The sequence below is a fragment of the Lactuca serriola genome, chromosome 2, assembly GCF_051521515.1.
Source record: "Lactuca serriola cultivar US96UC23 chromosome 2, Lser_US96UC23_V15, whole genome shotgun sequence".
Lineage (NCBI taxonomy): Eukaryota > Viridiplantae > Streptophyta > Magnoliopsida > Asterales > Asteraceae > Lactuca > Lactuca serriola.
In genome coordinates, this window is record NC_136409.1 from 19,752,372 (window position 1) to 19,767,549 (window position 15,178).

The window sequence follows — 15,178 nt, forward strand, 5'->3', positions numbered from 1 at the left end:
CCAAGCCATGAAAACGAGATTAAGGTTTTGAGAGGAGTTGGAGGCTGGAAATGGTGGCTGAAAATGAGGTCATCATGTTCCTTAAATAGGGTCACCTTAAAATATTAGGGTTTACATTCTCTGCCTAGTACGCCTAGCGTACCCTCTGGTGCGCCTAATGTACTACGTGGTCTCTGCGTCCATGCTACGCATATAAGTACACTGAGCGTACACATACTTACGTCTGCCTACTCATTTGCCACCTATTTCAAAATACGAACTAATCTTGCCAAAACTTCAAACTAGCATAGCTTCTTCATTATAACTTTGTTTCCAACGAACCTCATATCCACAGAAAGGTGTTGAGAAGCCCTACGCTTCTAGTAACTCCTCACAGCCTCAAGGCTTTTTAATGCCCGGGTTGCAGCCCACGAACCCTAAATCACAGACGATCTGAAACAGGATGTTACAATTCTCCCCCACTTAAATTTTATTTCGCCCTCGAAATCGCTCCTTATCATTACTCAGATCCAATCAATTAGCTCTAGAAGCGCAACCGAACATTCGGAACATAAACGATCTCCTCAAGACAACCGAAACCAATCAAAACCCTCCAACCCAAAGAAGAACGAACCCTTCGTCGTTAAAGAACCAACTCTGCCTCTCCAAAACTTGGAATCTATAGTGGTATGTCTCCCCGACTGACTACCCATGCAGTATATCCCCATGTCATTCGCTCATTGAATAACAGACCCTATAAAACATCTCCAACTCTGATTACTTTGTCGCGATTGATGGAACAAGTCGTTAACCATAATTAGCTACTAAACATTTGTGCCCGACATACCAGTCGACTTTGACCGGAATCCAAAGAAATGGGGGTCATCTCGCACCAAGTACCAACCTCTGATACTGCTATCAGAACCCATTTGAACACTTGTGCCCAACATACCAGTCGACTCTGACTAAAATAAAAAGAAATGGGGGTCATCTCGCACCAAGGGCCAACCTCTAATACTGCTATCAGAACCCATCTGAAGATTGAACCTAAATACTCTGTCCTCAACACTAAATGAAGACCTACCGATCCACATGGAAACCGAAACTCTACACTAGGTCCGACCTCCCGTCAGACAGAATCATTTCACTACCGACGCCAGGATGGTTCAGCTCCGGCCCCGAATTCGATGACCATGCTTGACCGAACTATCCACTGATATATGGAAACATAACTCCAGCTGCCTCTCAAAGCTTGACACCAAATCTGAATACAAGATCGACTCCCGACCCAACAGTTAAATCTCCAAGGCTACCCTAGCCCATTCGACAATACGACTTCACAATCGTCCTATCCAACCAAGCTGACTCATCCAATTATACTGAACTCTACAATCATGAAGTTCGCTTTACCCCAATCAATTACTACAACCGATATGAAATTGCACCCTACATACGACCTCAATCACCTACTACTTCTACTTCATGCGCGTTGTGGTCCTCCTCTAACCAACGAACTGATTCACCCATGTCTAAAACATCAAATAAGAAACACATCCCGCTCAGAATGAAATCCATATGAAACTCCAAAATTCCAACATGCTCGTCCTCCACACAGATAGAGCCAAAATCTCCCACAAGAGTTTGGTCCGACATAGAGTTGGAACCAATCGTCCCAACCTAGTACTCAACTCATGACCCACGTTCCACGAATCTACGCATGTATTAGACCTTGATCCTTTTAATTTGCGACAAGCCCTCTCTAACTCAAAATACAATGGTTTTTGACAATTGCTGAGACCCCAGTCTCGCCCCTGGTTCGGCCACCAGGTTCCCACAGATTCATTTGGCAAGGCTACCCAGGCCTAAGAACCTCTATGCGTCACACCCTGACCAATAAGGGCTATGGATCCCCACAGGTTTACAACTCTCTCTCACTGACTATCAGGTGCTACAGCTCCCCGTAGTCTTATGACACTCTCCCGCTGCCTCATGAATGCTACAACTTTTGCAGTCTTATGATACTCTCTCTAGCTGACACATGAATAATGCTACGGCTATCCGCAGTCTTAGGATACTCTCTCTCTCTCTCTGACTCATGTATGCTACGGCTCCCCGCAGTATTACGATACTCTCTTGTAACACCCCATTTATTTAATAAATAAATAAACGAATTAATGAATGAATAGTAGCCCTAAAATTTATAATTATATAACAAGGTGTTGGTTTTAGGAAGCAAAATGCCATAAGTTGGATTACTCGGGGATCAAAGTATAAATTCGAGATTTATTTTGTAAAGATTTTAGAAGACATGGGGATGTTTGGTAAGTATTAGACCTAATATGGAAGGATTTATGAAAAACAGGGGCTAAAGAGTTAATTATGGACCTCATTTGAAAATAATTGTAGAGGAGGGGCTGCATGGTAATTATGAGGACTTAAGTTGAAGGGTTTTTGGTTGGCTGGGGTTAAAAAGGTAAAATTCGGACTTCAATTGTAAAGGATTCAGGAGGCAGGGTTCAAATGGTAAATTTTGGATCATAGTTGAAAAGAATTGTATAGTGAGGGACCATTTCTGCCATTATGGCAATGACTTTAGTAGGGCATCAGATATAAAGACCTAAGGAACCCTAACCCTAATAGGAAGTTGCAACCTCCATCTCCATGCATCTTTATGCCTCCTTCACCGGCACCACTTCTCCACCTTGTCCCTCCGGCCGTCATCCCTGCATAACCGTCGATGAGAGCCATCCAGCTCGTAGTTGTTCCCGTCGCCGACAAAGACCACCGCCCCACTGTCGCTTTGATGCCGGTAGTCGTTGTTTGTGTTGCTGTCGTCGGTTGCATGTGTAAATGTGGCTGCCAAACGACAACTAATTTCGGCCTATGGCACCGCCGTCAATGGACGCCTTCAACCATCCAATCCTGATGTTCCTTCTTTCGTCGCACCATGCCTGATGAAGATGGATCCGCTGACCGTTAGGGTGCTATGTGTGACATCCCCATTTTAACGGCCAGAAAAGACCGATTTGTTTATGCTTTGTTTTAAAATCAGATTAATCTTTTAAAGAAAACAGTTGCGGAATTTGTCCCAAAAAATATGATAACCATTTATCAAAACATTTCTCAAAGAGAATGTATTTTCATTAAATAACAAAATCTCGGGATGTCATGTTCCGTTACAGACCAAAAGCATAAACAATATAAAATAGACCTTACAACAGTTATTTATAACTACTGATCTACAATCCAAAATCTCTCGTCAAGTCCACCAACTTATACCATTGTGCCATTACCTGTAATGCAAAGAAAACTGAGTGGGTCGGGTTTGGGAGCCTGGTGAGCATATAGGGTTTTCAACCCACAATAATATAATTATTATATTTAATCATCAAACAATCAATCCAATTACCCATCCCCATTATCTTCGTTTAATCTTCCCTAAAGATATTATCCTAAGGGTCATCTCCTATATCATATTTACCTCTCATATCCTTACATCTTATTTCCTTATATGTTTGTTCCTAAGAACTTTTCCTAAGGATCATCGCCTACATCACATAGACAATACTAATTCGTGGATCACTCCCTCAATATGTGTCTAGTAAGGGTTAGGGTATCATCGCATGATTATGCAGCCACAACATCGCCTGGAATCGTAAATCATAATAAGGGTTAGACTATCATCGCATGAATACGCAGCCACAACATCGCCTGGACTCGTAATTCATAATAAGGGTTAGACTATCATCGCATGAATATGCAGCCACAACATCGCCTGGACTCGTAATTCATAATAAGGGTTAAACTATCATCGCATGAATACGCAGCCACAACATCGCCTGGACTCGTAATTCATTACCTATCTATCATCACCTAATTATCATCACCATTATATCCTCACCTATCTCTTATCACATTATTTCATCACACACCAACTATTTCATCTACCATGTTCTACCCAACATATTTGTAGATATAAATTACATATGTAGTTTAAAACATATACAAACCTGTATAAAAACATTCATCCAACATCCATCTCAAATAAACAAACAATATATAAACACATAACACATATTTCATAGCAAATACTTCATATCTATGTGTTAGAAAAAGTAACTACACACTCACACATATAAACAACAACATATATACACATAGCACGTATTTTATGAAATACTTCATATCTATGTGTAAGATGAAAGTGACTACACACTCAATTGATTAGACGATGCTCGGACAGCACTACGCCTTGTAAAAGTAGTATTCTTTGGTAGATCTGGAAGATCTTCACAAAAATCGGCTTCTCGTAGGCAGAGCCTCGACTTGTGAAAGTAGTATTCTTTGGTATGCCCCGTGTTCTAGGGTTCCCTCCAAAACCCGAAATACTTCGAAGGCCATAACTTCCTCGATCTAAGTCCGTTTCCGAAGAACTTTATATCCACAGAAAGGTGACAAGAAGCCCTACACTTCTATCAACTCATCATAGCCTTGAAGTTCCTAAACCAAACCCAAAATTCATAAAGGACCGAGATGACAAATTACAATTATCCCATTGGCCTCCGAAACACCATCGAACGCTCGGATCTATGATTTTTCATTATAACGGATATACTATTTTTCAAAAATATAGCTTGTTTATTATTATTTATTAGATAAGAGTATTTTGGTCAAGTTAGTAGGAAGTCAATTTTATTTATTTATTTATTTATTAGGGTGTAATTAGATGTTGTGTAAGAATGGAGGTAATGTATATTTTTCGGTTGTAAGTTTGTTTCTTCGGAGAATTATGGTTTAACTAGACCAACTGGTATACATAGCACGATCCGTTCGTGGTTGAGCCGGACCACGACCACGACCATGTACACCATCCCGACCGATTGTGCTCGATCCTTTTCGTTGTGAGTCGTTCTCCGGACCACGAAACGCAGCGCCCAATAGGGCGTGTAGCACCTGGTTCCTGGTATGTATTTTTAATCTAAGTATTTTTGCATTTTTAGTTGGGACTCGGCGAGTTGTAAGTCTGACTCGCCGAGTAGAGACGAGATATTGAGCACGTTTAAGTTGGCAACTCGGCGAGTCTGCCAGTCTGGAAGAAACCCTATATCCAAGGGTTTTGCACCCTATTTAAACCATGTTATGAGCCCCAACCTCGCCCCCTTCACCCTCAGAGCATCATTTAGCAAACCCTAACCATTCCTTGAGCATTTTGAGCATTTCTTGTGTGAATCTTAAAGTTTTGAAGAGAAGAAGGAAGCTAGATCCAAGGGAGTAGAAGGAGATCCAAGATCTTGCACCCACTACAGAGTTTATTGAGGTAATAATCGGATTCCTTCTGTTTCTATGATTGATTCTCCATTATAAGCACATTTAGGCCAATTTATCCATTTCTTAGCTTGTTTATGGTAGAGAGATCACATTGGGTTGATTATCCTTCGGATCTAGTCGTGTTTCAGTTCTAGAAACATAGATCTAACACCTTTATGGAGCCATTTTGCATGAAAGCCCTAGATCTACTCTTTTAAGTGTCTTTTGAGCCTTTAAATCCCTTTTCATGCATATGTACACGTAAAGTTGGAAAATTTATGTGGTAAACAAGCCTTAAGAATCCAGATCTATAAGTTGTATGCATTGGTTTTGAGCATAATCAATTGTATAGAAGTTGCACGCAACCGACTCGACGATTCGTTCTTCAGACTCGGCGAGTTGGGTCACAAGTCCTCGAGTTTTCCCCCTTCTATGTATTATGCTGAGTGGAACCAGTGAGTTTTAGGTGGACTCAGTGAGTCGGAGATCGGACTCATTCATGGAGAGATTCGGCGAGTCAACGCCCTGACTCGGCGACTCCAAGGCAATCTTCGTATCCCAAGAACAGACTTGGCGAGTTGTTCTTACAACTCGGCGAGTCACAATCGGAGTGTTCATATGTTGAATGAGAACTCGATGAGTTGTTCATACAACTCGGCGAGACGGATGCAGATTGACTAAGTGTTAGTATCAATGAGGAACTCGTCGAGTCTATGCCAAACTCAACGAGTAGTAACGCGCAGAAATGAGAAATGAGAGTAGGGACTCGACGAGTTGGTGGCCCAGTTCGACGAGTCAGGTCAACTGCATGTTGTCTTTGACCAAGAGGTTGACTTTGACTAGGGGTAAAATAGTCTTTTTACCCTCAGTATAGTTATCAGTATTTGATTAAGTGTACTAATGGAAATTTTAGCCGGGGTGAAATTGGAGCAGCAGCAGACAGATTCTAGAACAGTTCATCCAGCAGTTAGACTACAAGGTGAGTCTTCTTTCCAGTAGGAACGGGTCTACAGCCACAATGCCGGCTGTTTAGTTAGCTGTAGTTCCGGACCTTGGTCCGATGCAGTAGTTAGATTGTTAGATGTCTTTGTGATTCAAGCATGTTTGTGTTATGTGTTCCGGACATCGGTCTGATGCAGTATGCAGTAAGTGTGACTATGCTGGCTGATATGTTTATGCTATGCCATGTTATGCTCAGTCAGTTTCCGGACTTCGGTCCGATGCAGGGGACAACGTCCCAGTCAGTTCCGGATTTCTATCCGATGCAGTTACTTCTGGACTTTGGTCCGATGCAGGAGACAAGGTCCTAGTTAGTTCCGGACTTTTGGTCCGATGCAGTTTCTGGGCTTCGGTCCAATGCAGAGGGCAAGGCCCTAGTTAGTTCCAGACTTCGGTCCGCTGCAGTTTCCGGACTTCGGTCCGATGCAGTGGGTAAGGCCCAGTATGTGTTTATATGTTATTGTATGGTATATGGTAGTTTCGGGGAGCTCACTAAGCTTCGTGCTTACTGTAACAGCCCGAGATTCAGGTAAGCCTTATGACCCTTCTACTTTGAGAGTTGGCAAGGTGAGTCCCTTAAGTTATATGTTGGATTTGTGAGTACGCTGGGCATAAAGAAGCGTACGCCGCGCGTACTCACGCGCTTATTTTGGACGCGGACTTGCCCGGGTATATTCTGGCTTGTGCACTATAAAAGGAACGTCTAGTCCTTTGCCCCAACCACCATACCCCCTTGAGTGACCCCTTAGAGTGCATAAATCCGTGTTTAAGCTTGTGTGTGTGTCTTGAGCTTGAAGGTACCTTTTGAGGTGAAGAAGGAAAAGAGGAAGCCATTGTTGGAGCTAGAAGTGGAAGAGAAAGAGTAGATCCGAGTTCTACAGTGGTTGGAGATCCCTTTTGAGGTAAAAAGCTTCAAGCTTTGCATCTTTTCTGTTCATACTTTGTAGAGAGAAGTTTTAGGGTTTTTGGTCCCCAAGTTCATAGCTTTTTGAGTGGTAGGCTTTTTGAGTGTTAGAGCTCTTAGAAGCCGAGATCAATCCCATACTAGCTCATTTAGTGTTGTTATGTGATAAAAATCCAGTCTTGGTTGTTAAAAGTTGTTCATGCATGAGATATGGACCTTTTAAGGTTGGAAATAGAGTGTTTTGGGTGTTTGTGACTTCCACGGCCATGCAAAGGCTTAAAGTCACCAACTTTATGGATTAATTCGTGTTAGAGAAGTCAGATCTGGATTTTGGACACAAGACTTGACCGATTAAGACCTGAATGAAGAGGAGGGGAAAGTTGGGAGTTACGTTGGGCATAATCCCAGTACGCGCGGCGTAAGGGGCCGTGTACCCCGATTCTGTGAAGCCATCGGGTACGCTTAGCGTATGGATCTGGTACGCGCCGCGTACCCTAGAAGGTTGAATTTTAAGGTTTGGTCAACTTTAGAGTATTTGAGCCTTGAGAGGGGTAAAATGGTCTTTTACCCTCCTGAGAGTGCTAAGAGAGGGAATGGTCTAGCCTTGGGAAATGTGTTGATGCCGAGTGTTTATTTCGTATGATTAGGCGGAGGCTAGATCCTATATTCACGGAGTTCGAGATTTTCGAGTTACCGAGTTACACGAGGTGAGTCTTCTCACTATACATTACCTAGAGTGGTATTATGAGTTGACCGGAAGGTCTTATGTGCTATGTATGAGATTGTGTGCCATGTATGAGATTATGTGCTATGTGATGTAGATATGATATATAATTGTATAGACCGGACCGGAGGGTCCAACGATTCAGACCGGACCGGAGGGTCCAACGAGACAGACTGGGCAGGAGGGCCCAACGAGCTATGACCGGACCAGAGGGTCCAACGAGCTACGGAACCAGAGGGTCCCGCTGAGACACATCGGCCGGAGGGTCGTACAATAGCCTCAAGTGGCGTATGTGTTGTATGTGGTATTTTGGGGAACTCACTAAGCATTTATGCTTACAGTTGTTGTGTTATGTGTTTCAGGTACTAGCGAGGACCGTGGAAAGGCGACGGCGTGACCCGTACACACAGAGAGGAGATTTGATTTGTTATCTTGGGATATGTTTTGATTTGATAACTATTGTGGAATACTTTTTGGAGAATATTTTATATATAAATTTGGTTGTTGAAAAATGAAAAATTTGTTTTGAAAATCTCATCGTTACAAGTTGGTATCAGAGCCTTTGTTTGAGGGACTCAGATGCATCTTCGAGCGTATCTGAACTCAAACTGAGGATTTGAGAAATTTTCAACAAATAAGAACTAATTTTCTAAAAAGAGCAATAGGTTTTGAAACAACCAGAGCGGAACAGTGTGTACGGTCAGCCAGTGCCCGAACGGTGAATCCCCAAAATACCCTTACATTATGTGTTATGAGATGTTATGTTATGCATGCTAGAGTAGGCTAGGTATTCATATTACGACTAGAGTGGCCTGATTTGTGATGCCTTAGACTAGGAGATTAATGCTGCTTTGAGATGCCTTGAGAGTGAGTAGGTAGCAGTTAGAAGATCATGAGAGGTCTATCGGAGGGTAGCCAATGCATAGTGAGAGTAGAGTACTTGCGATCCGGGATCGAAGGAGGAGGACTTGGGGTGAATGTTGATGCGGTGTGGTCAGTAGTATAGGGCCCGTACTACTGAAGACACCGGATCAGTGAGCAGTCCAAGTAAGAATCCTTTGGATATTGGAGGACGAGTAGGGTTGTGTTATCGAGTTCGAGTATGCTCGATCGAGTCTCTGATATTTTTATGTTGTATTTCAGAGACATCATGGTTGGGACACAACACACACCTGGGAGCAGTGGTGTCAGCGACGAGGAGATCTGTCGATTGATTCATGAGGAGGTGGCTGCTGCCATCCGGGCCGAAATTCTAGAGATGTTCGGGGACATCAAGACCACATTGATTGAGACCTTTGACGAGCGGTATGCAGCAGTGACTGAGGTTGCGACTACTGCTGCTGTTGCTGCTTCCAGACCTCAGGGAGGTGATTCGTTGTTGTTTCGGGAGTTCAGCAACACGAAGCCACCAGAGTTCGATGGGATGCAGGACCCGATTGCTGCGATGAGGTGGATCTCTGATATCGAGGGATTTTCTACACGTGTTCTTGTCCAGAGAACTTGAGGGTATAGTTCACTCTGAACCAGCTTCGCTTGGGAGCGAAGGATTGGTGGAAGTTCGTGACGGCGAGCTTCACTCTGGCAGAGATTTCTAAGGTGACCTGGGAAAAGTTCACCACCATGTTTCGTGATGAGTACGTTCCCCCCTGTGGAAAGGGATCGACTGGCTCGGGAGTTTTTGACCCTCAAGCAGGGTACTGATTCAGTTACTGTGATTACGCGGAAGTTTCATGAGAGGGCGATGTTTTGCCCTGAGCAGGTGTCTACCGAGCAGGCTCGCATGAGCCGGTATCTGAGTGTTCTGAGGAGAGATATTCAGGAGTTCGTGGCGAACTCGACTTATCGGACATTTGTCGAGCTCCAGGGAAATGCCCGGAAGAGGGAGATAGAGTTGGAGACTCAGGCCAGGGAGGAGGCCGAGTCACAGAGGATGGATCAGCGGCCAACTCAGTCTCAGCCGGCAGCCAAGCGGGCCAGGCCCGCTGATTCGAGATCTGGGAGCGCGAAGGGCCGCGCTTTTGGGAAGTGCGGCAAGAGTCACGAGGGGTCGTGCAGAGCGAGAGTATGCTACAAGTGCGGGAAGGAGGGGGCATATCGCGAGGGATTGCCCCAAGGGATTTTCTGTTTGCTTCCATTGCAACCAGACCGGCCATCGAAAGGCCGAGTTCCCTCAGCTACATCAGGGAGCAGCGCAGGGATCTGTGCCTGCTAGGGCTACTGAGGTTCAGCCAGTGAAGGCCGAGGCACCAAAGGCTCGTGGGAGAGCCTTCTAGTTGACAGCGGAGGAGGTCCGCGCAGTACTCGACATTGTGGCCGGTATGTATTCTTCTCTCTATTTATTTGAGTCTGAGATATCATGCTTATATTATGTTAGCGTAGGTACCTTTCTTGTGAATTATGTACCTGCCTTAGTGCTATTTAACTCGGGAGCGAGTCGATATTTTGTGTCGTTAGCTTTTAGTCGTCATATCAGTATTTTTCAAGAGGCTTTGAGTCGACCTCTGCAAGTTTCTATAGCTAACGTGCGAGTAGTGTATGCCACGGAGGTGATTCGAAGATGTAGACTTGAGATCTTCGATGTGGGGTTACCGATCGATCTAGTCCCGATTGCGATGGGGGACGTATGTGTCATAGTGTGCATGGATTGGTTGAGCCAATTTGGAGCTATTATAGACTGCGAGTGTCAGCTGGTGACGATTCGTGTAACGCCCGCAAATCTGGGCTAGTCAAATTAGAGGCAATAGGGGTCGAAAACGGCTTTTCGACAAAAGATTATTTAGAATAAATAATCTTAACCAAGTTGTAGAGTATTTTACAAGGTTTTCGTACATATAAAGAACGCCGAAAACCGAGTTATAACGAAGAAGTTATGACCCGTTGAAGTTTCGCGACGGAACTGGCACGATACCGGGAAGCGTAAATAGTGAATTTACGATAGAGCGAGATTTAGCCTTAGCGATCTAAACGAAAGTCGTAGAAGATGTTAAACTAAGAACATCGATAAAAAGAACGCCCAAATCTGACTTCGTATGAGGAAGTTATGATTTTTCTAAGATTTAGCATAGCAGTGCACAGCCCGAAATCTGAATTTTAGATCGGTCGATTTTTAGCCGACGGGATCTAAATGAAAGTTGTAGTACTCATAAATACCAACGCGTGGATATAAAGAACGTCGATAATAGAGCTCGTATGCAAAAGTTATGGACGAAGCTTAGTCCCTACTTTTCGAGCGCGGCGAATTTGATACAGTTTTGTAAATCCGAGATAGAACGAGAATTAGCCAACGAGGTCTAAATGAAAGTTGAAGATCTCATTAATAGGAACTCAACGGTAAAAAGACAGACAAAAATGGAGCTCGTATGCAAAAGTTATGGACGAAGCTTAGTCCCTACTTTTCGAGCGCGGCGAATTTGATACAGTTTTGTAAATCCGAGATAGAATGAGAATTAGCCAACGAGGTCTAAATGAAAGTTGAAGATCTCATTAATAGGAACTCAATAGTAAAAAGACAGACAAAAACGGAGCTCGTATGCAAAAGTTACGGACGAAGCTTGGAGACTACTTTACTATACACTTCCTATAAATACAAGGGTGAACTCCTCATATTTTCTTCACACCATAAGCCTTTCTTTCTCTCTCTAACTTCTCTCTAGCCTCCCTAAACCCTCCCCAAGTCTACGAAACCTCCCTAGCACGAGAAGAGATCCCCGGAGCGCCCGACGGCTCCGAGAAGAAAAGCTTTCGGCTCGGAAACGCTGCTCCAGCGAAGCCCGGTTTTTAATAAAAACCCGCTGTAAGTGAGCTACGCCTATAGTATATTTAATATAGATTTTATTTAATTATAGTAACATTGTTAGGACCTTAAAATAATTATTTAGGCTATTATTATGAGTTATATTGAGTGTTATTTAACGCTTATATAATAGTAATAATAGCTAGACTATTAAATTAGTCTCGTCAAGCGTTAGACTAAACTCTAGTGGTAATGATACTAGGTTTCGTCAAGGGATAATTGTTTTAAGAGTAACGAAGTGCTGTCCGAGTGCCGACTCACCACCTTTCAAGTGAGTGCATGGTCCCTTTCATCTTACACATAGATATGAAGTATTTTACGTGCTATGTGTGCATATTATCTGAATACTTGCTGTCTATGTTGGATGAACGTTTTATACATGTTTTAAAGGATTTAAACTGTATACGTATTTTATATATACGAATATGTTGGGTATGAGATGGGTAGATGAATGATGAGAGATAGAAGATGACGTGAGTATATATTGGCAGCTATAGACTTAGTGCCTATGAGACGAACACCGGTAGCTATGGACTTAGTACCTTTTAGACGTTGGTAGCTATGGATTTAGTGCCTGTTGGGAATTGGTAGCTATGGACTTAGTACCTATTAGTTAGACGCTGGTAGCTAAGGATTTAGTACCTGTTGAACATTGGTAGCTATGGACTTAGTACCTATTAGATAAAGACTGGTAGCTATGGATTTAGTACCCGATGAATAGACTATAGCAGCTATGGAATTAGTGCTTTATGAACGAACATTGGCAGCTATGGATTTAGTGCCAGTCCTATAACCCTGGAAGTAAGGGACTTCGGAATAAACGAATGCAGGATAGACGACTCTTAGGTTAAATCCTTAAGAGTAAAGAAGATAACGGGGATGGGTAATGGGGTTAATTGTTTGATGATTAAACATAACAATTATATTATTGTGGGTTGAAAACCCTATGTACTCACCAGGTTTCCCAACCTGACCCACTCAGTTTATGTATATCACAGGTGACGAAGTGAAGTGACATTACACTGAGAGATTTAAAGAGATGTAGATCACTAGTGTAAATCATTGTAAGTTCTGTTTATGCTTATGTTTCGGTATTAACGATGACATCCCAAACGTTTTAAAATGAAATAAATACGTTTCCTCGAAAATGTTTTAATAACGTATTTACCATGTTTTTCTGGGAACACATTCCGCAACCTTTTTATAAAACGAAGTACTCTGATTTTCATAAAGCATAAACAAAATCGGTCTTTTCTGGCCGTGATTTTGGGGATGTCACAGTTGGTATCAGAGCATTAGTTTAAGCGAACTAGGAATATGGATTTATTTCTAGACTTAAACTTAGAATGCTAAGCGATGATTGTGAGGTGTGAGCACTAGCTTATTTTAGGAATTGTGCCTAAAATGCTTTTATGTGCTAAATGCTTTGTGCATGATATGTTGTTAATTGTTCGGATCTATGGTCTGTTGCCGACCGGATCTGGAAACCTTATGTGTTTAGGATTCTAAACATACGACTACGGTATTAGAACTAGCATGTAAACGTTTCGGAGTGATAAGGATGATTTAAACATCAAGTAAAGGTCTAAATTCACCTTATTCGGTGTATAGATCGAGATGGTAAGGACCCGTAGCGGAAACGTAAACGCAAATGGGAACAGGAACCAACCCCCAGTGGTTCAGCAAATACCTGTTGTAGAAGAAGTTGTGCCTGAGCCAGTCACCATGGCTGGAGTTCAAGCCATGATTCGGGCTATGTTGGCTGAACAAAGGGAAGAAATGAGACGGATGTTGAATAGGGACGGACCTACTATGCCCATTGAGCAACCCGAACTGATTCCCGAGCAATCTGAGGAAGGGAACTACAGCCGCCAAGTGAGTCAAGTTGGGACTCAAGGTGAGCAAAGGGATGGCCTAGAAGGGAGAAACAACAAGGATGGGCGGATGTACAAGAATTTCTTGGGTGCGAAACCCCCAAGTCTCTCAGGAAGCCCGAAGCCGGTTGAGATTATGGATTGGATCTCTGAGATGGAGATGGTGTTTGAGAGCTGCAGCTGTAACGAGAAACAGAAGACTGTCTTCGCTGTAAGACAACTGAAAACTGGAGTCTTGAGCTGGTGGAAGCTATTGGCAGATACGATGCCACGAGGAGAAGCCTTAAGGATGTCGTGGGAAGAGTTTTTGGAACAGTTGAAAATGCAGTACTGCTCAGAGGTAGATCTGATAGACCTAAACAACGAGTTTCAGAACCTGAAGAAAGGGAAGATGAGTGTTGATGAGTATGCCACCGCATTCACCGAGAGGATGAAGCTATTCCCCTACTTGGTGCCTACTGAACTCTCCAAGATTGATAGGTTTGCTAACGGACTGCCCACTGACTTTGGCCCAATGGTCAAAATGGCAACTACCTTGAAAGCAGCTGTTAGGGCAGCTAAGAACATAGAGGCCCAGATAAGAGAAAAGGGTCTAGAAAAAGATAAGGCAGGAGAGAAGCGAAATTTTGAGGGATCTTCGAGGTAGAACAAGGAAAGAAAATTCTCAAAACTTGGAGGAGCAGATGGAGGTGAAGCAAGATGGTGTGATAGATGCAAGAAGAAGCATGGTGGGAAGTGCAATGAAGAAGTGACTTGTTACAAGTGTGGGAGGACTGGCCACTATTCCAAAGACTGCACACATGATGATAAAGTATGCTACGGATGTGGAGGCAAGGGGCATATGTCCAGAGACTGCCCAAAGAAAAATAAAGCAGTAAGACCAGAAACGCCACCAAGGCCAAGGGCATTTCACATGATCCTCGACGAAGCAGAAAACCGTGCGAGGAATCACGGATGAGGACTTCATATCAGAAGAGCAAGTTATGTAGTAGCCATAGTATTTTATGATGTAGCCTAGTAGAGGCATAGTCTAGGGTGAACTTGAACACCTATGTAATCGTTTCAAGAATTAATATAAAACCTTCGTTTTGTTATCTGATGTGTCGAATGATTGTGTGATTTGCTGCATGGTGACTTGGGAAACTGCGAGACAATACTTGGGACGAGTATGAGTAGGTGTGAATGGTAGTAGAGGCCTATACTACCGGAAGCACAGGACTCACACTTGGATCAGGGAAAGTCACAAGGTTACCAAGAAGCTAGTAATTGATTTCGTTTTATTCAAGTGTGTTGTTACCATCGTTTCGGTAATGACTAAGAAGATTGTTGATATTACGACCCTAGTGGTCATATCGAATCGAGTCCGACTACGATGAGTATGTTGAGAACCAAGTTTGATGTAGCGTCTGACTTAAACCAAACGGTTGAAATCAAAGCGATCAATAGAAGTATCGCACTCGTTGTTAAAGAAGTTGGTGGCTAGAAATGCCTAATGTTAAAGTGTGATTATATCACATTAGAACATGAAGGAAGGCATAGTCTGTTTTAGAATTTAACTCTAAGAGACCTAAGTCTAAGTGTTGCAACATACGATGATA